Below are 26,303 nucleotides of genomic sequence, written 5' to 3' on the forward strand. Positions count from 1 at the left end.
TTTTTGAGACGGAGTTTTGCTCCTGTTGCCCAGGCTGGAGTGCAGTGGCGCCATCTCGGCTCACAGCAATCTCCACCTCCCAGGTTGAAGCAATTCTCTTGCCTCAACCTCCCGAGTAGCTGAGGTCACAGGCATGCACCGCCGTGCCCGGCTGATTTTGTATTTTTAGTAGAGACTGGGTTTCTCCATGTTGGTCAGGCTAGTCTCAAATTCCAGACCTCAGGTGATCCGCCCGCTTAAGCCTTCCAAACTGTTGGAATTACAGGCCTGAGCCACCGTGCCAAGCCCAGTTTTTAAAGTTTATTACTGTTATTAAGAACTTAGCAGTCAGTAGGCACTGAGGCTATGCAGAGACAGTGCGTGGCACCTACCTGCCCTGAAGAGCTGCAGTCTCGGAAAGGTGTATATGCAAACCAGTTTGGAATGCCCTCAACAGAGTTCAAATTTTAATGTGCCCTCTACAGAGAGAGCACTGCAGGAACAACGGGCAGCTTCTTTCACTGTAAAGTCGTCAATGAGGTCTTCCTCAAGAGAGTAGCTCATAGGCTGTCAAAATAAATTAGTAAGACAGAGAACAGGTGTTTAAATATACAGTATCTACGGTGTTAAGATATGGGTTGTTCAGCAATTGTAGATCATGTATGTCTTTTGAGTAGGGGTCATAGCAATAACAGACATTTGTTAAACACTTAATAGTAGATCCTTTATTGTTATCTTTACTTTTCTTCTAAAACATTGATGGTAGATATTTTTATCCTGCTCTACCCATTTTTAAACATAAGGAATTAATTCCAGAGTGGTTCATCAATTTGACAAAAGCTAAGCACATACAAGAATCAGGATTTGAATCTAGAACTTTTTTTAACCATAAATGTTTTAGTATTACAAATATATGTTAGGGAGAAGAATTTAAGAGGGGATTGTGATGTAGAGAGATGAGGTAAAAGAGGAAGGAAGTAACATCATGAAGTGTTTTGTGGACCAAATTAGAAATCTTGGCTTCTATCCTGAGAGTGACAAAGTGTCTCTAGAGAGCTTTCAGCTAGTCAATGGCATGATCTGAATTTAGAAAGGTGTCTCTGGCTACAGGTTTAGCAGGGCCAAAATCATAGGCAAGGAGACCTGTTATTGAATTGATTCAGTTGAGGTATGACAGATGAGTTTGCACAGCTCATTAGTAGGAGATAAGTCACAGCAAAAAGTCATCTGCTTTTACAATCATCTTGATTGTATCAGCTGGTCCCTCTGATTCCACTCTAAGCCATCTTTTTCCAGTTTTTAATTGATTTCCTTCCAAGCTGCTGAAGTGCTCTTGCTTCTGGAGCCTTGCATTGAACTTCCTGTTAATTTGGCGTTGCAAAACCAGCAGTTGCCATTTTGATAATTTAATATTTACCTCATCAAAGTAACTTAACATTTGTGATCTAACTTGAATTTATTACTTTTAATTTAAAATGCATATCAATCATAGATTTGGAAATAGTGCTTGCATAATTCTTTTTACCTTGTAAAAATATATAATGCTTATCTCTATATGCAATTGCACCTACTGCCTGTGCAGCACAAAGAATGTTAAGACTCTACCAGCTCAATTCTTTTCAAGAGAGTAACAGTAAACTACCATTTTGAATATGGGTAAAAGGAAGCTGTTATGTAGCATAGCTGGCCACGGATAAGATCTACCAATCTAAGTGGTAGGATCCTGGCAGTAGGTGGTGAGTCAGGCTGCATCCAGAGAGTTAGGGGTCTGCAAAGGACTTGATGGCTATGGGTGATAAGGCAAGCCATAAATTCAACCCAAGAATTACATGAAGGTTGGAAGGTTCAGAAAGACTTTGGGAGATCAAAGGATCAGTTAGGGAAGCTGTTAGAAGTAGATCTAGAACTTTAAATGGAGGGAGGATGGTTTGCTTTGTTTCCTCTTTGTGTTGGCTTTTAGGTATGAGCTGCTCAGAGCCCACAGCTGTGGCTGTGGTCAGAGGACAAGTTAGTGTTCTCAGTGTATAGGTTGATCCTCATGGAGTGAGTCCTGAGCTCTTGGATGGTTGATCAGGAGCCTCTCACTGAGAAGACAACTTACTTCTTACAGCAATGCCAAGAAGATTGGTCTATTCTGAAAACCCAAGTCCCAACTTGGGCAGCCCAAATAAGTGTATAACAAATCCTAAAGATCTTTATACAGAGTTCTGTAGTTTATAAAACTCTTTTAAGAGACAGTATGTCATTTGATCCTTATATTACAACTGTGAAAATGTGTCTTTAATATTAATGCCATTATACTAATAGAAGGGCTTGGACCAGATCCTGAAACAAAAAATCCTGTCTTTCATTGAAAGACTGTGAGCCCATGGTGGTAGGGATAGTGTAGGAATGCTGACAGGTTTTCTTGGATCATTGGAATTATTATTTGGGGATGCACGTCAGTTTATTCTGTTAACCCTTACTGATTTCTGACTGTCCCATATCTTACAGAAGAACTGTCTCAAGTATTAACTGCTTTATATGTCCTGAAACATTTCTAGTCAGAAGTAATTGCTGTCTTCTTTGGCCTTCCATAGGAAGAAGGAATGAAGAACTTCTTTTGTATCTTTCTGTGACAGTTGTATTATCTTGCCATGTGTCATTGATTTTGTATATGCTCATAAGCAAAGTCTATACCTTCTTCCCAAACCCAGATATAGTAACATGCTTAACACCATGAACATATACCATGTATATTCAACAAATATGTGATCATGTGAGAACATTTCAACTGTATTTGATTCTTCTAGTGTTGAATGCTGGGACTGAAGTACCAAAAAGCATAAAAAGAAAAGTTAAGAAAACAAATGACCAAGATAGAGATGTATTGATAAAATTGTATTGATAAAAATGTCTACTTTCTTTTTTATTCTCATACTAGAGAAGTTTAATACACCACCTTTTGCAATTTAATATGTTTAGTTAACACTGGCACATGCAGACTCATTCACAGTTATGAAGATTTTATTTGACTTAAATGCTCATAGTGTTCAATAACGTCATAACTTCCTTTAGGTTGGCAGAAAGGGGTGGTCAAAGGAGATGGAGATAAAAAGGGAGACAAAGCTCGAAGTTAGTTACAGGTGGGAGAGAAGTCCTGATAGACGAATTTTTACCTAAGGGATCACGGGAGAAACTAACACTGGGAAGGGGAACTGAATGATATGGGAGGACAGCTACGCCTAAAAAGCTCAGAAAGACCTTTGGATGTGGTCTTCACATCTAGCAACACTGTGCTACGTGTAGAGAATGAACTTGTAGCTCAAGATTGAGTAAAAACAGCAGATTGCCAGCTGCAGATGCAGGTCATTGAAATCACCAGCTTCACGGGGAAATCAGGGATTTTTTTTTTTTTTTTTCAGATGGTGTCTCACCCTGTTGCCCAGGGTGGAGTGTAGTGGTGCTATCTCGGTTCACTGCAACCTTCACCTCCTGGGTTCAAGAGATTCTCCTGCCTCAGCCTCCTGAAGAGCTGGGATTATAGGCACCCGCCACCATGCCCGGCTAATTTTTGTATTTTTAGTAGAGATAGGGTTTCGCCATGTTGGCCAGGCTGCTCGCAAACGTCTAACCTCAGGTGATCCACCCGCCTCAGCCTCTCAAAGGGCTGAGATTACATGTGTGGGCCACCGCGCCCGGCTCAAGGTAGGTTTTTCTATCTTCTTTCTGGTAGGTTTGATAGTATTTCGCTGAAATTCTTTAAACTCTGGTTTTAGGAGCAACAGCTTCGGTATCACCTGTTGTTAGCAAAGTAAATGCTCAGGTCCCACACTAGACTTACTGAATCAAAAACTTAGGCTGGTGCCCAATAAGGTGTGTTCACCAAGCTTTCATGGTAATTCTTATGCTCACTGAAGTTTGGAAACTAGTGAACTAGAAGAGAGTTCAAAAAATGGGTTGGAGTGAGTCTGGGGAAGGGGTTAAGTATTTAATCAGAGATTCATAAGAAAAGAGTTTAAAGGAAATCAGACTAAATGAATTAATTCCAAGCAGAAGGCCAAGACACTTAAAGCTCTTGGTTAGTTTGATGATGAGAAAATTAGAATTAGATGCTTTCGTATATTGCCTATCCTTGCTGCTTTAGCCAGAAAGCTTGAGGTCTCTGGGAGAAGCCAATATGGAGAGCCCAGTTAGGTTAATTTTCTAACTCTTGGTCCTTGTGTTTCATAAGAAAATATTTCATTTGGCATCCCTCTGAGGCCCTGGCCACTCACTGATAAAGTCTAAATTTGAATGAGGCAACTTTTTCATAAACGCTATAATACTAATACATGTAGAATGCATTCTTCTTGGTGTTAACTTCTTAGGGCTGGATCTGTCCACTCACTGAATTAGGCTGTGGTGGGGAGTAGCCTGCCCTGGGTACCAAGGAAAAGCTTGACATGAAGAAATATCTTTCTTCTCACTTGGAAATAGGACAATGACAACAAAAATGTTGAAAATATTTTTAAAATTTAGTCTAATGGAATGTCAAGCAGAGATGCATAGGTTCAGAAATGTTCAGAAATGTTTACATTTGAGAACCAGAAAATAATTGGAACAGAAATGCCTCTGCCCCCTCCCACTTTTCTGTCAGCTGCTCAGTCATTTCCAAACAGACTGAAGTTTCTGTACAATCATCTTGCTAATGACTGTAATTCATCACAGGAGGTGTTTAGTTTTGAAAATGAAATATGACTATATATTTTGGAGATTGATAGTGAGAGCTTATTTATTGATTATACTCCTAGTGTGAAAAAAAAAACAAATATTGTAGAGAAAAATGTATTTTACAAGGTCCATCATAACAGCTGATATAACTTGACAGGTAAAACTACCTGTAACTTTACTTACAAGACAAAAGAAAGCTGATTTTGGCTTTAGTTATGCACCCTTTTTTCAAAAACAATTTTGAGAAAACTTAAAGACATATAGGTCAAAGATAAGTAAAAATAATTAAATCAATATAAAGGAAACAAATCAATATTCTGACATTTGCTGTCAATGAGCATTAGTTTGCCTCTGAGTTTCCTAGTATCTGTGGCCAAATATATATATTACACATTATATATATTTGAAGTTTTAAAATTGTCAATGAAGAACTGATTTTAAAGACAAATTTATTATCTGGAATTTTATGTAGAAGTTGCAGAGTAATATAATGAATATTCCTCTTTACGGTAGTTTTAAAATGTAGAAATGACTGTCATGTGTCTTTTTTTTTTTTTTTTTCTTTCCAAAAGAAAAAGGAGATGGGGTAAATTTAAGGTCAGAACATTTACAGGTATAAACAAATGAAGTGTAAATATAAAGGCTTCCTATGATTCTTATGAGATCAGAACTGAGAATACATATATTCATTAGAACCTCTCCTCTACTGCTTCTCTCCAGAAGGCTTTAGTTAGAAATTAAGGTGGTATCATTTTTAAGTCATTGTAATTTCAGATACACAGATATGATATGATACTGGCTTAATATAATTTCATGTAACTTCACAGACTTTTCAGACCAGAAGAACATTAGGTAGTGTTGTCATTCTGTTAATAAAATGAGAAGGTGAAGCGTATTCTTGCCCAGGAGAAAAAAATTCTACCATTAAGAGAAAGGAAACTATAGGGACAGCACAAATTTTCCTCAGGAAAATATCTTCAGTTCTTTTTTTTATTTATTTTTTTTATTTTTTTTTTTAACAGCACTTGCAAAAAGCACTTTAACCATGGACTATAGCAGAGAAAACTTTGACCAACGTAATTCTCTCTATTTTCTCCTTCCTTCCTTCCTTCCCTCCCTCCTTCTCTTTTTCTTTCCTTCCCTTCCTTCCTTCCTTCCTTCCATCTTTCTTTCTCTCCCTCCCTTCCTTCCTTCCTGTAGTCTCGCTCTGTCACCGAGGCTGGAGTGCAGTACCATGATCTTGAGTCATTGCAATCTCTGCCTCCTGGGTTCAAGCAATTCTCCTGCCTCAGCCTCCCAAGTAGCTGAGATTACAGGCATGCACCACCATACAGGGTTTCTCCATGTTGGCCAGGCTGGTCTCAGTTCCTCCTGACATCAGGTGATCTGTGAGTTTAGGCCTCCCAAAGTGCTGGCATTACAGGCATGAGCCACAGCACTTGGGCTGACCAACATAATTCTTTAAGCAGTGCCTCTCCCTTCTCAATGGAGAAACCAAGGGCTTATTTTCACATAAATGACACTAAGACATTATTTAAAACTGTAACTAATCATAAGTTAGTTTTATTCACTTGGGATAGTGAGATAAATTTTCCTTCAGACCAGGTGCAGTGGCTTATGCCTGTAATCCCAAAACTTTGGGGGACTGAGGTGGGCAGATCACTTGACGTCAGGAGTTCCAGACCAGCCTGGCCAACATGGTGAAACTCCATCTCTACAAAAATACAAAAAAATAGCTGGATGTGGTGGCACATGCCTGTAATCCCAGCTACTCAGGAGGCTAAGGCAGGAGAATCTCTTGAACCCGGGAGGCGGAGGTGACAGTGAGCCGAGATCGGGCCTCTGTACTCCAGCTTAGACGACAGAGTGAGACTCCATCTCAAAAAAGAAAAAAAAAAAAAAAATTCACTTGGAACAATGGGATAAATAAATATAAATGCCTTAATTGGGAGACTTTCAGAGAAATCTGAATCTTTGGTTAAACTAAGCTAGTCCAACTCTTGTTTATCTTTTTAATTCCTTAAGAATTCCACATACTTCAAATAAAAGAAGCTTCCTCAGAAATGACTTTTCCATATGCATAGAAAATCATCCAGTCTTAGAGAATGTTTCAGGAAATTTCCGGAATTGTCAGCAGTATTCTTAACTTACTAATTAATCGTACTTAAAAAAAATCTAACTGAAATATTTGTCCTGATGATTGGAATGTTCACATTTAATTTGCCAAACAAAAGTTTAAAAAATATATCATTAGAAATGCTACAGGCATTGTAGTGTGGCTTTCCACTGGCTGAATGTTAGAGCAAAACCAAATGTTTATTAATTCTGTCACACTGCTAATAGAACTGTTCTTTTGATTCAACAAACAGAAGCCTGTGTTCTTTGGATGGTTATTTTATTTCCTATGGAGTCTGCATGCTGTTGGTTGACAATCACAATGGCTATGTATCTGTTTGGCTCTACTGGAAAATAAAAAAGCAACTTTTAAAATTTGTTTTTGCAATAGTTCTGAAAATATATATTCAAAACTTCTTGAGAAAGTTTCTGGAAATTATTTTTTTTCCTGGGACACATTTTTTTTTCATAGAGCTGCTAAAAATCATAAGATAAAAAGCGTTGAGGGACAGATGGTCTTGTGTTTTTCCGCTGCATTTGAGGTACCCTTTTGAATCAATCATTGTCTTCTTTATTGTTTTAACTGTAATAAATATAGGGAGAGAGAGAATAAAAAATAAACTTACCTACCCCTCCCCCCATATACACACCACACTCCATGGTTACTGCTTTACTCAAGAGGATGAGAATAATTAAGAACAAAGCTGCCATAATAGGACAGGTATGGAGAGTGGTCAAGCTCACAGAGTGGAGCACAACTCTAGGTTAGAATGTCCTCTCCACTCTTTTGGCCATGTGATTTTGGACAAATTACTGAATCTCTCCATGCTTTATTTTCCTCATCTATGAAGTGAGCATAAAGATAATATAACTGTTGACTCCTCTGCAAGAGTGATATGAGGATTAAAAAGTTAGTTCATGGGATAGCACCAGCAGCCCATGAGTTGTGATTATTGCCCTTGCCCTTGAGAAGCTCTCAACTTAATGCAATGCATTTCTGTCCTACAGTTCAACTGCCTGGATGCACCTTTTACTAGTACTAGTGCATTCAAATGCAAGTGTACTAAAGTTCTTCACCTCTTAAATTCTTCTGTTTGCCTTTTTTTCCCTTGAGGCAGGGTCTCAACCTGTTGCCCATGCTGGAGTACTGTAGTGGTGCAATCTCAGCTCACTGCAATCTCCACCTCTTGAGTTCAAGTGATTCTCCCACCTCAACCTCCCAGGTAGCTGAGACTACAGGCACACACCACCATGCCTGGCTAATTTTTGTATTGTTTGGTAAAGATGAAGTTTCACCATGATGGCCAGGCTGGTCTCAAATGCTTAACTTCAAGGGTTCCACCCAGTTCGGCCTCCCAAAGTGCTGGGATTATAGGCATGAGCCACTGTGCCTGGCCACATCTCTTTGCTTTTTATCATTATTTTTGCTCTACTTTCTAACTATTAGCTTGCATTTATTATTTCCTTTATTAGTTGCTCACCCTGCAATTTTGTGACTTTATCTGTTGTAAACTGAGAAATCAGATTATCAACGCAGTTAAAATTTGAAATAAATTAATCGGAATTTGATTCAGAGTAAGAACTTGGAGTGCTTCCCTCTGAATAAAGCAAATCCTCTTGACCGCATAAATTTTGTACTTGATGTCATCGATTTCACTTTTCAGGAACTTATTTTGCTTTTGAAAGTGAAGGTGTTGCTACTGAAATTAAATGTGGAAATTTGTTAAAAAGTGAGGGTGTTAGATAAGTCACTTTGGAGAAAATGAGGTATTGTAATATTAAAATGAATTTCTTTCTGAATTTACTTTTGTTCATAGAAAGCCTGACTACAGAGTAACAATGAGCTAGAGGAGGTAGTAAGGCACATGTAACAATATTTGCTACAGGAGTATATGAGGAACCTAACAAATAAATGAACTTAATAACACGTTGACTGCATTTGAAATCCCGTGTGGCAAAAGGTTCACTACCTTGACTTTTGCTTCCAGAAAATAGAATTAATCACTAGGAATCACTATAATAATTCTGAGACTGTGTTCCCAGACCAGGAGCAGCTAAATTTTGGAAATGCACATTTTCTGCCTCATCTTAGACTTACTGACTCAAAAACTTGGGGTGGCTCCAGCAATCTGTATTGTAACAGTCCTTCCAGGTAGTCCTGATGCAGGCTAAAGTTTAAGACCCAATGGTCAAGGCTGTTGACGATCAATTCTGATTACATATTGGAATCACTTGAGGAACTCCCAGCCCCATAAATTCAATTAGGATACCAACCAAACACCTCAGGTGATTTCACTATAAACAAAGTCTGCGTCTCTAGACCTTACTTAGAAGCACGGAGAAAAGTAAGTCACTGTTGCTTAAAAGCTATATTTAAGGCTCTGCAATAGATTAAAAGTTTATATTTCTCAAAATTTATATGTTGAAATCCTAATCCAAGTTAATAATAGGTTGGGCCTTTGGGAATGGATTAGTTAATGAGGGTGGAGCCCTTATGAAGGGCATAAAAAGCGTCCTTATAAAAAAGACCCCAGAAAGCTCACTAACTCCCTTTCACCATTTGAGGACACAGCAAAAAGATGGCCCCTCATGAACCAGGAAGTGGGCGTTCATCAGACACAGACCTACCAGTGCCTTAATTTTGAACTTCTCATCCTCTAGAACGGTGAGTTGTGAAATTCTGTTGTTTATAAGCCACTTAGTCTATGGTAATCTTTGGTCCTTGCACTCTTTTTTACTAATATTTTACTGTGTTTTCTTCAGCATGGAATATATCTATTAAAATGCAAATATTATCTGTGAGAGCTGATACCTGAAATTAATATACATTAATATATTTTCTCCTACGAATTTAGCAGTTCTGTAGCAGTGCTTCTCAAATATCAGAGTACATCAGAATCACCTGGAGGGAAGGTTAAACAAAGCTTGCTATGCCCCACCTCCAGAGTTTCTGATTTGAAATGTCTGCAGAGACACAACAATTTTCATTTCTAGTAAGTTCCAAGTGAGATAGTGATGCTGATTCTGAGACTCTAAAAACTATTGCTCCTTGTAAATTTGTTTAAGTTTCTTATAGATTCTGGATATTACGTCTTTGTCAGATGGATAGATAGATTGCAAAAATTTTTTCCTATTCTGTAGGTTGTCTGTTCACTCTGATGATAGTTTCTTTTGCTGTGCAGAAGCTCTTTAATTAGGTCCCACTTGTCAATTTTTGCTTCTATTGCAATTGCCTTTCACGTTTTTCTTTTTTTTAATTTATTTTATTGCATTTTAGGTTTTGGGGTACTGGTGAAGAACATGCAAGATTGTTGCGTAGGTACACACGTGGCAGTGTGATTTGCTGCCTTCCTCCCCATCACCTATATCTGGCATTTCTCCCCATGCTATCTCTCCCCAACTCCCCACCCCCCCACTGACCCTCTCCTATTTCCCCCCAACTCACCCCAGTGTGTAGTGCTCCCCTCCCTGTGTCCATGTGTTCTTATTGTTCAACACCCGCCTATGAGTGAGAACATGCGATGTTTGATCTTCTACTCTTGTGTCAGTTTGCTGAGAATGATGCTTTCCAGGTTCATCCATGTCCCTAAAAGGACACAAACTCATTGTTTTTGATGGCTGCATAATATTTCATGGTGTATATGTGCCACATTTTCCCTGTCCAGTCTATCATCGATGGGCATTTGGGTTGGTTCCAGGTCTTTGCTATTGTAAACAGTGCTGCAATGAACATTTGTGTGCATGTATCCTTATAGTAGAACGATTTGTGATCCTTTGGATATATACCCAGTAATGGGATTGCTGGGTCAAATGGAATTTCTATTTCTAGATCCTTGAGGAATCGCCACACTGTCTTCCACAATGGTTGAACTAATTTACACTCCCACCAACAGTGCAAAAGTGTTCCTATTTCTCCACATCCTCTCCAGCATCTGTTGTCTGTGGATTTTTTAATGATTGCCATTCTAACTGGCATGAGATGGTATCTCAGTGTAGTTTTGATTTGCATTTCTCTGATGACCAGTGATGATGAGCATTTTTTCATATGTTTGTTGGCCTCCTGTATGTCTTCTTTTGTAAAGTATCTGTTCATATCCTTTGCCCACTTTTGAATGGGCTTGTTAGTTTTTTTCTTGTAAATCTGTTTTAGTTCTTTGTAAATTCTGGATATCAGCCCTTTGTCAGATGGGTAAACTGAAAAAATTTTTTCCCATTCTGTTGGTTGCCGAGTCACTCTAATGACTGTTTCTTTTGCCGTGCAGAAGCTGTGAAGTTTGATTAGGTCCCATTTGTCTATTTTGGTTTTTGTTGCCAATGCTTTTGGTGTTTTGGTCATGAAGTCCTTGCCTACACCTATATCCTGAATGGTTTTGCCTAGATTTTCTTCTAGAGTTTGTTATGAAATTTTTGTCTGTGCTCAGTCCTGCATGGTATTACCTAGATTTTCTTATAAAGTTTTTATAGGTTGGGGTTTTACATTTAAGTCTTTTATCTACCTTGAGTTAGTATTCGTATACAGTGTAAGAAAGAGGTCCAGTTTCAATTTTCTGCATATGGCTAGCTAGTTTTCCCAGGACCTTTTATTAAATAGGGAATTCTTTCCCCTTTGGTTGTTTTTGTCAGGTTTGTTGAAGATGAGATGGTTGTAGATGTGTGGTCTTATTTCTGATACCTCTATTCTGTTCCATTGGTCTGTGTCTGTTTTGGTACCAGTGCCATGCTGTTTTGGTTACTGTAGCCTTGCAGTATAGTTTGAAGTCAGGAAGTGTGATGCCTCCAGCTTTGTTCTTTCTGCTTAGAATTGTCTTGCAATTGTCTTAAAATTGTCTCTTTTTTGATTCCATATGAATTTGAAAGTAGTTTTTTCTAATTCTGCAAATAATGTCAATAGTAGTTTCACAGGAATAGCAGTGAATCTATAAATTACTTTGGTCAGTATGGCCACTTTCATGATGTTGATTCTTCCTATCCATGAGCATGGAACATTTTTCCGTTTGTATCCTCTCTGATTTCCTTGAGCAGTGCCTTGTAGCTCTCCTTGAAGAGGTCCTTCAAAAATTGGGCAAAGGACATGACATGAATAGACACTTCTCAAAAGAAGACATTTATGCAGCCAACAAACATATGAAAAAAAAGCTCAACCTTACTGATCATTAGAGAAATGTAAATGAAAACCACATACCATCTCACACCAGTCAGAATAGTGATTATTAAAAATTCAGGAAACAACAGATTCTGGTGGGAATTTGGAGAAGTAGAATGTTTTTACACTGTTGGTGGGAAGGTAAATTAGTTCAACCATTGTGGAAGACAGTGTGGCAATTCCTCAAGGATCTAGAACCAGAAGTACCATTTGACTCAACAATCCCTTATTATTATTGGGTATATATCCAAAGAAGTATAAATTATTCAGGAATATAATCATAAAGATAAATGCATGCATATGTTTGTTGCTGCACTATTTACAAGAGCAAAGACATGAAATCAACCCAAATGCCCATCAAGGGTAGACTAGATAAAGAAAAAGTGGTACCTGTACACCATGGAATACTATCAAGCCATAAAAAGGAATGAGATCATATCCTTTGTAGGTACATGATTAGAGATGCAAGGCATTATCCTTAGCAAACTAACACAGAAACAGAGAAACAAACGTTGCATGTTCTCACTTTTAAGTGGGAGCTACACAATGAGAACACATGAACACAGGCCCACATACACTGCAGCCTGTTGGGGCCAGGGTAGGAGGGAGAGCCTCAGGCTAAATAGTTCATACATGCTGGGCTTAACACCTAGGTGGTGGGTTGGTTGGTGTAGCAAACCGCTATGGCATACGTTTACCTATGTAACAAACTTGCACATCCTGCACTTGTATCCCAGAACTTAAAATAAAATTAGAAAACAAAACAGAACAAAAAAGCATTGCTCCTAGGAAACAAAGACCTTGGCAAATGGGATTCAAAACAAAGAAGCTTTTCTGGGAGGAGAAGGACGATATCATGATGCTCTTCTCCAAATAGGAGGCCTGAGCCACAGGGAGGTCATTCTGGGGCAAATAAATAGAAAAGTGGCTGTAATAGAGCCCAGTTTAATAGAAAACCATAAAATATTAATATTAATGTACCTTATAAGTTTTCAACCATTTAAAAATTTAAAAGACATTTTTGTCCAATATCTATGCAAAAATTGGTAGTGGGCCAGATACGGTGTGGGGGATATGGTTTGCCTACTTTTGAATTAAAATATTCTGCCAGTGTTGACATTTCTACCTCTTTTTGCTTAAATTTTTTAAAGTTTTGTTTTCATTTTGTTTACTTATATTACTATTAAATCGCTCACAGGGAACCTATACTGATCCTGTTCACTCAGTGGATATTATCTGTTTCTAAAAAGTTAATTAAAAATAATATCCATTTGACACGCATGGAAGTTATTAGTTGGATTTTTTAAAAGTGGGGATTTGTGGGGTTTTTTGGAATTATAGAATTACATGATCTCATGTTTGTATTTGATAAACTTTCCTATTGTTCCTTAAAAAAGGAAAATTACATGATTATGGTTAAAATAGTTTAGCTAATAGCATTAATTTCTGATTTCCAAATTTCTATCCAATATTTTCCAAAATGTATAGTGTAGCAAAATGGCAATAGAAGCATGCTTAAAAATGCAGACACCTGGGCCTCAGTTTTGTAACTTTTTTAAGTAAATCTAGGATAGAGCCCAGAAATGAGCAAACCAGGTGATTTGCTGAAAATGGTCTTTTATTTATTCTTTTTGGTGGAGTTAAAATTTTTTTTTTGCTTTATATATTTAGGTGCTCTGATGTCAGATGTTTGTATTTATAATTGCTAGGTCCTCCTGATGAGGGTGGAACTTCTTATTCAGGAGAACTCATGGCCTTTCTTATTAAATGTCTTTGAAGTTTTAGAAGTAAAATAGAAATATTTTTCCTTTCTAAAAGTAGTTCAAGTATACGTTTGATTTCTTCACAGGAGGATCTCTTGAGACCTCTTCAGAAAAATAAAAACAAAAAATGGTTTAATTTTCTACTTTAAGATCTTAAGATCAAATTCTTTTAAATCGAACATTTCTTAAATACAGATATAACACTCAGGTGTATTTAAATTAAGGAGAGATGAGAAACTTTTTGATAGGTCCACTGCTCCCAGTTGTAGAAATCAATTCAGATGGCAAAGAGTACATGGAAACAGGGCACTGAGCTGCATTCTAGTAATTCTCATGACTGTTCATCTTTCCATGTGATGATAGCTATCATATTCCTGCAATACTGATGGAAATGTCTACTGATAGTGGTGCTGTCGTGCTGTTAACAGAAGATTGTGATCAGAAAACATATAGCACTTCTAAAAAACACAAAACAAAAAAACTGTCAGTAGTTGTTAGCTTACTTTTAATTTTCTTTTTCCTTTTGTAAACTCCAATCTAGGACCCAACATACATTTTTATGCCAAGGTAGTAGCAAGTTCATAATGAGCCTTGACTCTTACTGCATAGGAACAAAGATTGCTTTCCCAGGTGTGTTCAAATAAGTTTGGTCAATTAATTTGACTGTTACACAGCTGAGGAGTTAGGTCAGGCAGGGGTTCCCCTAAGAGACATAGCTGGCATATGTAAACAGTTAAGCAATTAGGAAAGCCCTTGTAGAATCTACTCACTAGGAAGGAAGAAAGGAGTCCAGTTCTCAGAATCTTTTGCCTTGTTAAAAACAAGTTTAGCAAATACATCTATTATGAAAGAATACTACCAGAGGGAAACTCTTCTATTTAGAAATCTATGCCTATCGAATCATAAAAAGGTCTCAACCAATGATATTTAGACAAGACTATGAAGAAATGTTTGACATTTTAAAAATGTGTTTACCTATTAACTCAAAATTTTCACCTACATAAAATATCGTGCTTCATGAAAGCCTAGTGTTATGCCTACAGAATAGCCCATCATATTCTGGAGATGATCTGGGAGAGTTTCCTCTAAAAACCTCTCTTCCTTCATTTAATCTGTCTGTGAATTGTACTAAAACTTGATGTACAACTGAAAGAGACATGTATTAGGTTGGCTGCAAGGGACGCTGTGTTGGAGTCGCTTCCTTAAAGCACACATCAGTTTGAACCGGCTGCCTCTTGTGTCATTTGACTTAGGAAACATTTTGTGTTTTTTAATAGTCATGTTTACTCAGACATTCAACCTTGTCCTCATATTTGGTTGCTGTATTCAGCATAGAGAAAGATAGAAGTAGCTGCTTATCAGAGACAGTTTGCTAAGTTCCAGGGTTCCCAGGGAAATGAGTAGAATATTCCAGAATATTTCCTAATTTTGATGCTGTAAAACAGTTATTATTCAGCTCAGGCTGATAGGCAATTCTTGTATTCACGCCATACTAGGTGTTATAGTATAGAAGGCATAAAAACACGTTTCAAGCAGTATGTTTTCCTTCCTGGCATTTAGGAAGAACTAAACTCGGGAGTTATAAATGTCACTTTGGATTTGCTTGTTTTCTATAGCAGAGGGTTATTTGTTGAGATCATGGAGATACTTTTGTGAATAGTACCTTATCAAAGAAAGGAATATTACTATCTCTCATTCTGCTACTGTGCTTCTTTTTCAGCAATAATATACTTCTGATCTTGGTGTAAATGTCATATTGTGTGAATATGCAAACATCACATCCGCCTACATATGTTCTGTTGCTTAGTAATTCTTGGCACTGGAACACAGTGAATTCTGTGCCTAATAAATGAGATATCCATCAGAATGAAAAATGAACTATGTTGGTCTCTTGAATAAGACAGTGCTATTTCAGATTTTAGTTTTGAAAGTAGGTTGCATTGTTGTGTATAGTACTAAAGAAATTCAGAAGGGAATTGAATTCAAAGCTAACATTTGTTTACTTATTCATGAAACAATGCCTGCCATTTTCTAAAACATTGGCCAATATTTCCTTTAAACACACTTAGATTTTTAGATAGAGGAAGTTTTATTTGAAAAATTTTAAATTTACTTTAAAGAATCTGTAAAAATCTTTCACAGTAAAATACTTACATTCAAAACTGAGTTCTAGAATTACTCCTTGAATATCAATGAGTTGCCTTCATGTTAGTATAATTATTATAGTCACCCTTTTCAACTCTAAGCACACATCCCTTTTTTGTAACATTCATTCATAAATCTCCATAATATGAGGTTTTCACGAGGGATCCATTAGCAGATTCAAATCATTGAACTAAAAGATACCTATTAACACAATTTATTATTCCTCCAAATTGGAGAGACACTGTCTCTGCCCAATTAAATATACGTTTCTCTAATTGGGAACTTGAATCTACCAAACAGGGTACCAGATTTCATATTTTAGAATGTCACCCTTCCCCCACCAAAATGACTTGAACACCACTGTTTTCTCAATCCTTACTTGTGCTAAAGACTGGCGACACAAAGATGAAAAGATCATTTAGGCTCTCATGCTCTTGTAAAAAAGGCAGATATGTACTTTTGTTACAGTAGACATTTTGACCAAGACACCAAGAAACGAACATTAGATATCACACAACAAAACAGATACAGAAAAAGTTTCAAAAGAAAACAAGAATCTGTTAGATGACTCGTGAATCTCTTGTTCATGTTAAGAAACATTAAAATAATTAAGCAAATAAATAAAATATAAACACTAAATTTTTTTTTTGTTTGTTTGTTTTTGTTTTTGTTTTTGTTTTTTTTTTGAGACGGAGTTTTGCTGTTGTTGCCCAGGCTGGAGTGCAATGGCGCGATCTCGGCTCACCGCAACCTCCGCCTCCTGGGTTCAAGCAATTCTCCGGCCTCAGCCTCCTGAGTAGCTGGGATTACAGGCATGCACCATCATGCCCAGCTAATTTTTGTATTTTTAGTAGAGACGGGGTTTCACCTTGTTGACCAGGATGGTCTCGATCTCTTGACCTCGTGATCCACCCGCCTCAGCCTCCCACAGTGCTGGGATTACAGGCTTGAGCCACCGCGCCCGGCTAAACACTAAAATGTTAGGAGATTGAGGAAAACAGTTTGGAGGGAGTTTGTTAATAATACTTTGAGTCATAACCTCTCCCAAGGTGGGAGAAGTATAGGGTGTTCTCTACCGCAAATCAAGGGAGAGGCCTTTAAAAGGGCAACTAAAAATTTGAGACATGAATTCTTCAGTTTTTTGGAATGGGTACAGAGAATACTGCTGGGAAAATTGAAACAGAGGTTCACCTCAACTCCCTGAGTTTGCAAGGTCTTCAGCAGATCAGTCATTTTCCATGTCATAGGATAAAGCCAACAACAACCTTAACTAAATATATATTTTATATCCCTTATCTCAAGTGAATACAGAGTAGAACTATGAATGATCTTTTATAGCCAAGTTATTTTTATTTCAGCTGAAATACTGTGCTTCTGTGCCCTTGCCTAAGTTCTGAATCCTAAAAATCCTGCTCTTTCTCTTCACACATTGTCTATTGGGTATTTTACCCCTTCCCATAGCTCTAGCTACCTACTATGGGAAGATGGTTTTCATTTCTTTATCAATATACTCTGACTCATATCTGATGACATATGTGACTGTTGTAACTGGCTGCCGCATGGGTACTTCAGATTTCCAGATATACAAGCCCGAACTAATAATTTTTAAATAATTCTTCAATTTGCTCCTCCTTTATGTTCTATCTTATATAGATAACACAGTTATCCACCCAGCTGTCACCAAATCTAGAAGAGTGAGAGCCAACTTTAATACATAGGTATTTCTTAACCTCTCAGTTCCTGTAAATTACTACCTAATGTTACGTTTCCCATTCCTTTTTCTTCTCTTATCTCCATCAAAATGAGCATAGTCTAACTTGTCATCACTTGCCTAGACTCCCATTTAACAACTTTCTTTTCTCCATTCCTGCTCCACTAAAATTTATCTTTAATAATATGTCTAGAGTGAGGATTTTTTAAAAAACAAAAATCTGAACATGGAATTCCCTTGATTAAAATTTGTTCAGTAACTTGTTAAAATTCAAGCTCTGGAATGTGGTAAACATTGCTTCCTTGAACTTGCTCGTGCCTGTTCTCTAGCCAGATCTCATATTACCCTCTACCTTTTACTTTATGGTCATGCAACCTATACACTGTCTGTAGTTCCCACTTACATCATGCTTATGTTTATTCTGTGTTCCTGTTCTCATGCCATTTTCTTTGCCTGAAATGCCCTCTCCACTGCTACTCACGTTAATGCTATGAAGCTTTCACTAAATGTCCTGTGTACAGTGGTAAAATTTACTCTGAGCATTTTTATTTTTATCTTTGCACTATCTTAATTTTTATATTTATTTGTTTGGGTCCCTGATAGACAGTGTTGCTTTTGAATCTCCAGTGCATAACTAAGAACTTGATATGTTAGAAGTGTTAGATGATTGAATGAGTTAATACATAAATGTCTACTAGTCCTCCTTGATATTTTCTGCATTACATGTATACTTCCTGTGAAGGTATAGAGAGGTAATATTTAAACTAGTAGGCCAAAAAGATACTTTAGATAGTTGATCAGATAGAATACACCAGTGCCATAATGGAAGTGATATTGGAAGAATTGTAATTTTGAAATTATCTGTGATATGGATAAAAAGAAAGAAATATGAGTCAAGAACAACAGTCAGGAAATCTTGGCAGTTGTCCAAGATGAGGAGATTTAAAGGGGGATTGGAAAAGGAAATAACTGTATTTGAGATGCTATCAAGAAACATTCCACCAGAAAAATTGAGTATATCAGCTATAAGTGGTAGTGAAGAAGACTTCCGTGTTGAGAAACCTTAACCATATGATTTGTGATTTCTTAAACATGGGTGAGTAATTGAGAAAAGATGTTTAATCTCCCTGGACTTGGAAAGATTCTAAGAATTAGAATATATAATTTATATAGAATTAGCGATACTATGCACATTGACGTTTGTAGTCTTTCTATTTCTGCCATGATGGAGTAACTGGTATTGGTCCTGCCCTATTGCTGTAGATAGTTAGAAAAATAGACCAAATGTAAAACAACTGACTTCAGATATTGGACAAAAGATGACGTAGAACTGTTAAGCCTAAGAGAAAGGAAATAAGTGAACTGAGCGCTATAATATCCCTGGCTTTCTTCATGGAGTCAATTTCTGAATCACAGCATAGGTGATGGGGAGATTCAGGAGAGAAAGAAATCATAATTTGGGAAATCGGATTGGGATGAGGCAGCTTGAAGTTGCAGGATGGAAAGCCAAAGAGCAAGAAACTAGAAGGAAAAAGAGTTCCTGAAATATGCACAAGAGTTGCCTTCAATCTGTCACTGAATAATAATGTATGCATGTGCAGAGAGAAACTTTATGAAACAAACTATCATCAACTATCAAGGAGCTGTAAGTTGAACAATTCCCAGATCTCACACGAAGCTGCAGGTTTCCATTATGCAGAACAGAGATACCTCACTGGGGAACTGAGGCTTTTGGTAGTACCCCAGAAAGGTGGAGACAGACATCGCTTGAATAAAGCTCACTCTAAATCAATCTTAAAAACATGTTATGAATATATCAGGCTGAGCCATGAGTAATAAAGCAAATGATACATAGATAAAATGGATAATACTTAGGTGAATATTAAATGAAAGAAAGACTCCCTAAAATGCAAACTGACCCAAGGGGAAAAAATGAACAAAAGGCCAAAAAAAAAAAAAAAGGCAAAATAAGCAAAAATTATTTAAAAAAATAAAAATGTAAAATGATTTAATAAAATTTTAATAAAATTTAAATTACGTATTTAAAAATACAAAATAGCAAAAAGGAAAATGAAAAAGTGACTCAAGAAAAAAATAACATTTAAAAATAAATGGCTTTGTATCCAATAATAAAATTGAATTTGCTAAAAATTCCAGTCTTAGATGGTAACACTGATGAATTCTATCAAAGGTAAATAAAAAAATTCCAGTTCTATAAATTCATTTTTCCAGTAATAGAATATAAGTGAATACTTTCCAGCTTATCTAATGAGGGCAGTATCAACCTTAAAACTAAAACTAGGCAAAAACATTACAAGGAAACAATGTTAGAGTTTAATATTTCTATGAACTTAAATTACATCTTTAAGTATTAGGAAATCAAGTCCAGCAATATATCAAAAAGTTAATAAATCATGATCAATTGGAATTTTTTTATTGCATTTTTAGATTTTGGGGTACATGTGAAGAACGTGAAAGATTGTTGCATAGGTACACACATGGCAGTGTGATTTGCTGCCTTCCTCCCTATCACCTATATCTGGCATTTCTCCCCATGCTCTCTCTCCCTAACTCCTCATCCCCCACTGTCCCCCACCTATTTCTCCTCTGACAGACCCCAGTGTGTGATACTCTCCTCCCTGTATCCATGTGCTCTCATTGTTCAACACCTGCCTATGAGTGAGAAGATGCTGTGTTGGATTTTCTGTTCTTGTGTCAGTTTGCTGAGAATGATGGTTTCCAGGTTCATCCATGTCCCTACAAAGGACACGAACTCATCGTTTTTTACAGCTGCATAGTATTGCATAGTGTATATGTGCCACATTTTCCCTGTCCAGTCTATCATTGATGGGCATTTGGGTTGGTTCTAGGTCTTTGCTATTGTAAACAGTGCTGCAGTGAGCATTCGTGTGCATGTGTCTTTATAGTAGAAGGATTTATAATCCTATGGATATATACCCAGTAATGGGATTGCTGGGTCAAATGGAATTTCTATTTCTAGGTCCTTGAGGAATCGCCACAATGTCTTCCACAATGGTTGAACTAATTTACACTCCCACCAACAGTGTAAAAGTGTTTCTGTTTCTCCACATCCTCTCCAGCATCTGTTGTCTCCATAATTTTTAATGATTGCCATTCTAACTGGTGTGAGATGGTATCTCAATGTAGTTTTGATTTGCATTTCTCTGATGACCAGTGATGATGAACATTTTTTCATGTTTCTTGGCCTCATATATGTCTTCTTTTGAAAAGTGTCTGCTCATATCCTTCGCCCACTTTTAAATGGGCTTGTTTTTTTCTTGTAAATCTATTTTAGTTCTTTGTAGATTCTGGATATTAGCCCTTTGTCAGATGGGTAGATTGCAACAATTTTTTCCCATTCTGTTTGTTGCCGATTCAATCTAATGACTGCTTCTTTTGCTGTGCAGAAGCTGTGGAGTTTGATTAGGTCCCATTTGTCTATTTTGCCTTTCGTTGCCAATGCTTTTGGTGTTTTGGTCATGAAGTCCTTGCCTATGCCTATGTCCTGAATGGTTTTGCCTAGGTTTTCTTCTAGGGTTTTTATGGTGTTAGGTCTTATGTTTAAGTCTTTAATCCATCTGGAGTTAATTTTAGTGTAAGGTGTCAGGAAGGGGTCCAGTTTCTGCTTTCTGCACATGGCTAGCCAGTTTTCCCAACACCATTTATTCAACAGGGAATCCTATCCCCATTGCTTGTTTTTGTGAGGTTTGTCAAATATCAGATGGTTGTAGATGTGTGGTGTTGCCTCCAAGGCCTCTGTTCTGTTCCATTGGTCTATATCTCTGTTTTGTGACCAGTACCATGCTGTTTTGATTACTGTAGCCTTGTAGTATAGTTTGAAGTCCAGTAATGTGATACTTCCAGCTTTGTTCCTTTTGCGTAAAACTGACTTGGCTATGCGGGCTTTCTTTTGGTTCCATATGAAGTTTAAGGTGATTTTTTCTAGCTCTGTGAAGAAGGTCATTGGTAGCTTGATGGGCACAGCATTGAATCTATAAATTACTTTGGGCAGTATGGCAATTCTCATGATATTGATTCTTCCTAACCATGAGCATGGACTGTTTCTCCATCTGTTTGTGTCCTCTCTTATTTCATTGAGCAGTGGTTTGTAGTTCTCCTTGAAGAAGTCCTTTATGTTCTTTGTTAGTTGTATTCCTAGGTATTTTATTCTCTTTGCAGCATTTGTGAATGGCAGTTCATTCTTCATTTGGCTCTCTTTAAGTCTGCTATTGGTATATAGGAATGCTTGTGATTTTTGCACATTGATTTTGTATCCTGAGACTTTGCTGAAGTTGTTTATCATTTTCAGGAGATTTTGGGCTAGATGTTGGGGTATTCTAAATACACAATCATTTCCTCTGCAAATAGTGACAATTTGACTTCCTCCTTTCCTAATTGAATATCCTTTATTTCTTTTTCTTGCCTGATTGCTCTGGCAAGAACTTCCCATACTAGACTGAATAGGAGTGGTAAGAGAGGGCATACTTGTTTAGTGCCAGATTTCAAAGGGAATTCTTCCTGTTTTTGCCCATTCAGTATGATATTGGCTGTTGGTTTGTTGTAAATAGCTTTTGTTATTTTGAGATACATTCCATTAATACCTAGTTTATTGAGGGTTTTTAGCATAAAGTGCTGTTGAATTTTGTCGAAGGCCTTCTCTGCAGCTATTGATATAATCGTGTTTGTCTTTGGTTCTGTTTATGTGGTGGATTACGTTTATAGACTTGTGTATGTTGAACCAGGTTTGCATCCCCAGGATGAAGGCTACTTGATCATGGTGGATAAGCTTTTGGATATGCTGTTGCAATCAGTTTGCCAGTATTTTATTGAAGATTCTTGCATCTATGTTCAACATGGATATTGGCCTGAAGTTGTCTTTTCTTGTTGAGTCTTTGCCGGGTTTTAGTATCAGGATGATGTTGGTCTCATAAAATGATTTGGGTAGGATTCCCGCTTTTTAGATTGTTTGGAATAGTTTCAGAAGGAATGGTACTAGCTTCTCTTTGTACATCTGGTAGAATTCGGCTATGAACACATCTGGACCTGGGCTTTTTATAGGTGGTAGGCTATTAATTGGTCTCTTCAGGGTTTTGACTTCTTCCTGGTTTAGGCTTGGAAGAATGCAAGTGTCCAGAAATTTATCCATTTCTTCCAGGTTTACTAGTTTGTGTGCATAGAGTTCTTGGTAATAATCTCTGATGACGGTTTGTATTTCTGTGGAATCTGTGGTGATATCCCCTTTATCATTTTTTATTGCATTTATTTGATTATTCCCTCTTTTCTTTTTTATTAATCTGGCTAGTGGTCTATTTTGTTGATCTTTTCAAAAAGTCAGCTCCTGGATGTATTGACTTTTTTGAAAGGTTTTTTGTGTCTGTATCTCCTTCAGTTCAGCTCTGATCTTAGTTATTTCTTGTCTCCTGCTAGCTTTTGAGTTTTTTGGATCTTGCTTCCCTAGCTCTTGAAATTTTGATGATAGGGTGTCAATTTTAGATCTTTCCTTGCTTCTCAAGTGGGCATTTGTTGCTATATATTTTCCTCTAGACAGTACTTTAAATGTGTCCCAGAGATTCTGGTATATTGTGTCTTTGTTCTCATTGGTTTTGAAGAACATCTTTATTTCTGCCTTCATTTCATTGTTTATCCAGTCAACATTCAAGAGCCAGTTGTTCAGTTTCCATGAAGTTGTGCAGTTTTGGGTTTGTTTCTGATTTCTGAGTTCTAACTTGATTGCACTGTAGTCTGAGAGACTGTTTGTTATGTTTTCTGTTATTTTGCATTTGCAGAAGAGTGATTTACTTCCAAGTATGTGGTCAATTTCAGAATAGGTGTGGTGTGGTGCTGAGGAGAATGCATATTCTGTGCATTTGGGGTAGAGAGGTCTGTAAATGTCTATCAGATTACCTTGGTCCAGGTCTGAGTTCAAGTCAAGTCCTGAATATCCTTGTTAATTTTCTGTCTCATTGATCTGTCTGATATTGACAGTGGAGTGTTAAAGTCTACCAGTATTATTGTGTGGGAGTCTAAGTCTCCTTGGAAGTCATTAGGAACTTGCTTTATGTATCTGGATGGTCCTATGTTGGGTGTGTATATATTTAGGATCCTTAGCTCTTCTTGTTACATTGATCCTTTTACCATTATGTAATGTCTTTCTTTGTCTCTTTTGATCTTTGTTGCTTTAAAGTCTACTTTATCAGAGACTAGGATTGCAACTTCTGCTCTTTTGCTCTCCATATGCTTGGTGAATTTTCCTCCACCCCTTTAATTTGACCCTATGTGTATCCTTACATGTGAGATGGGTTTCCAGGATACAGAACACTGATGGGTTTTGACTCTTTATCCAAATTGCCAGTCTGTGTCTTTTGATTGGGGCATTTAGCCCATTTACATTTAGGATTCATATTGTTTTCTGTGAAATTGATCCTGCCATTTTTATGCTAGCTGGTTGTTTTGCCTGTTAGTTGATACAGTTTCTTCATTGTGTTTATGCTCTTTACTATTTGGTATGTTTTTGGAGTGGCTGGTACTGGTTGTTCCTTTCTATGTTTAGTGCTTCTTTCAGGAGCTCTTGTAAAGCAGGCCTGGTGGTGATGAAATCTCTGAGCAATTGCTTGTTCATAAAGGATTTTTATTTCTCCTTCACTTATGAAACTTAGTTTGGCTGGATATGAAATTCCAGGTTGAAAGTTCTTTTCTTTAAGCATGTTGAATATTGATCCCCACTGTCTTCTGGCTTGTAGGGTTTCTGCTGAGAGATCCTCTGTGACTTTGATGGGCTTCCCTTTGTCAGTAACCCGACCTTTCTTTCTGGCTGTCCTTAGCATTTTCTCCTTCAATTCAACCTTGGAGAATCTGACGATTATATGCCTTAGGGTTGCTCTTCTTGAGGAATATCTTTGTGGTGTTCTCTGTATTTCCTGGACTTGAATATTGGCCTGCCTTGCTAGGTTGGGGAAATTTTCCTGGATAATATCCTGAAGAGTGTTTTCCAGCTTGGATTCATTCTCTCCATCATATTCAGGTACACCTATCAAATGTAGATTAGGTCTTTTCACATAATCCCATATTTCTTGGAGACTTTGTTCATTTCTTTTTATTCTTTTTTTTCCTCTAACCTTGCCTTCTCATTTTGTTTCATTGAGTTGATCTTCAATCTCTGATATCCTTTCTTCCACTTGGTCTATTCAGCTACTGAAACTTGTGTGTGCTGCACAAAGTTCTCGTGTTGTGTTTTTGAGCTCCATCAATTCATTTATATTCCTCTCTAAGCTGCTTATTCTCGATAGCATTTCATCAAACCTTTTTTCAACATTCTTAGTTTCTTTGCATTGTGTCAGACCATGTTCTTTTAGCTCAGAGCAGTTTCTTATTACCCACCTTCTAAAGGCTATTTCTATAAATTCATCAGACTCATTCTCCATCCAGCCTTGTTCCCTTGCTGGTGAGGAGTTGTGATCCCTTGGAGGAGGAGAGGCGTCCTGTTTTGGGGTGTTTTCATCCTTTTTGCACTGGTTTCTTCCCATCTTTGTAGGTTTATCTACCTGTTGTCTTTGTAGTTGTTGACTTTCTGATGGGGTCTCTGAGTGGACATCCAGTTTGTTGATGACGAAGTTATTTATTTCTGTTTCTTAGTTTTCCTTCTAACAGTCAGGCCCCTCTACTATAGGACTGCACAGGTCCACTCCAGGCCCTGCTTGCCTGGGGATCACCTGTAGTGGCTGCAGAACAGTAAGGGTTGCTGGCAGTTTCTTTTTCTGCTATCTTTGTCCCAGAAGGATACACACCCGATGTCAGTCTGAGTGCTCCTTTATGAGGTGACTCTTTGGATATATGGGGGTCAGGGAGCTGCTTGAGAAGAGAGTCTGTCCTTTATAGGATCTCAAGTGCTGAGCTGTGAGCTCTGTTCCATTCAGAGCTTCTGGGCAGGTACATTTACGTCTGCTGCAGCAGAACTCATAAATGCCTTTTTTTTTTCTTTTTTTTCCCCATTTATTTATTTCATTGCATTTTAGGTGTTGGGGTACATGTGAAGAACATGCAAAATTGTTGCATAGGAACACACGTGGCAGTGTGATTTGCTGCCTTCCTCCCCATCACCTACATCTGGCATTTCTCCCCTTGCTATCTCTCCCCAGCTTCCCACCCCCCACCGTCCCTCCCCTATTTCCCCCCAACTGACCCCAGTGTGTAGTGCTCCCTCCCTGTGTCCATGTGTTCTCATTGTTCAACACCCGCCTATGAGTGAGAACATGTGGTGTTTGATCTTCTGCTCTTCTGTCAGTTTGCTGAGAATGATGGTTTCCAGGCTCATCCATGTCCCTACAAAGGACCCAAACTCATCGTTTTTGATGGCTGCATAATATTCCATGGTGTATATGTGCCACATTTTCCCTATCCAGTCTATCGTCGATGGGCATTTGGGTTGGTTCTAGGTCTTTGCTATTGTAAGCAGTGCTGCAATGAACATTCGTGTACACGTGTCCTTATAGTAGAACGATTTGTAATACTTTGGATATATACCCAGTAATGGGATTGCTGGGTCAAATGGAATTTCTATTTCTAGGTCCTTGAGGAATCGTCACACTGTCTTCCACAATGGTTGAACTAATTTACACTCCCACCAACAGTGTAAAAGTGTTTCTGTTTCTGCACATCCTCTCCAGCATCTGTTGTCTCCAGATTTTTTTAATGATCGCCATTCTAACTGGTGTGAGATGTTATCTCAATGTAGTTT

The sequence above is a fragment of the Sapajus apella genome, unplaced genomic scaffold, assembly GCF_009761245.1.
Source record: "Sapajus apella isolate SASKATOON/1434 unplaced genomic scaffold, GSC_monkey_1.0 scaffold18, whole genome shotgun sequence".
NCBI classification, from domain to species: domain Eukaryota; kingdom Metazoa; phylum Chordata; class Mammalia; order Primates; family Cebidae; genus Sapajus; species Sapajus apella.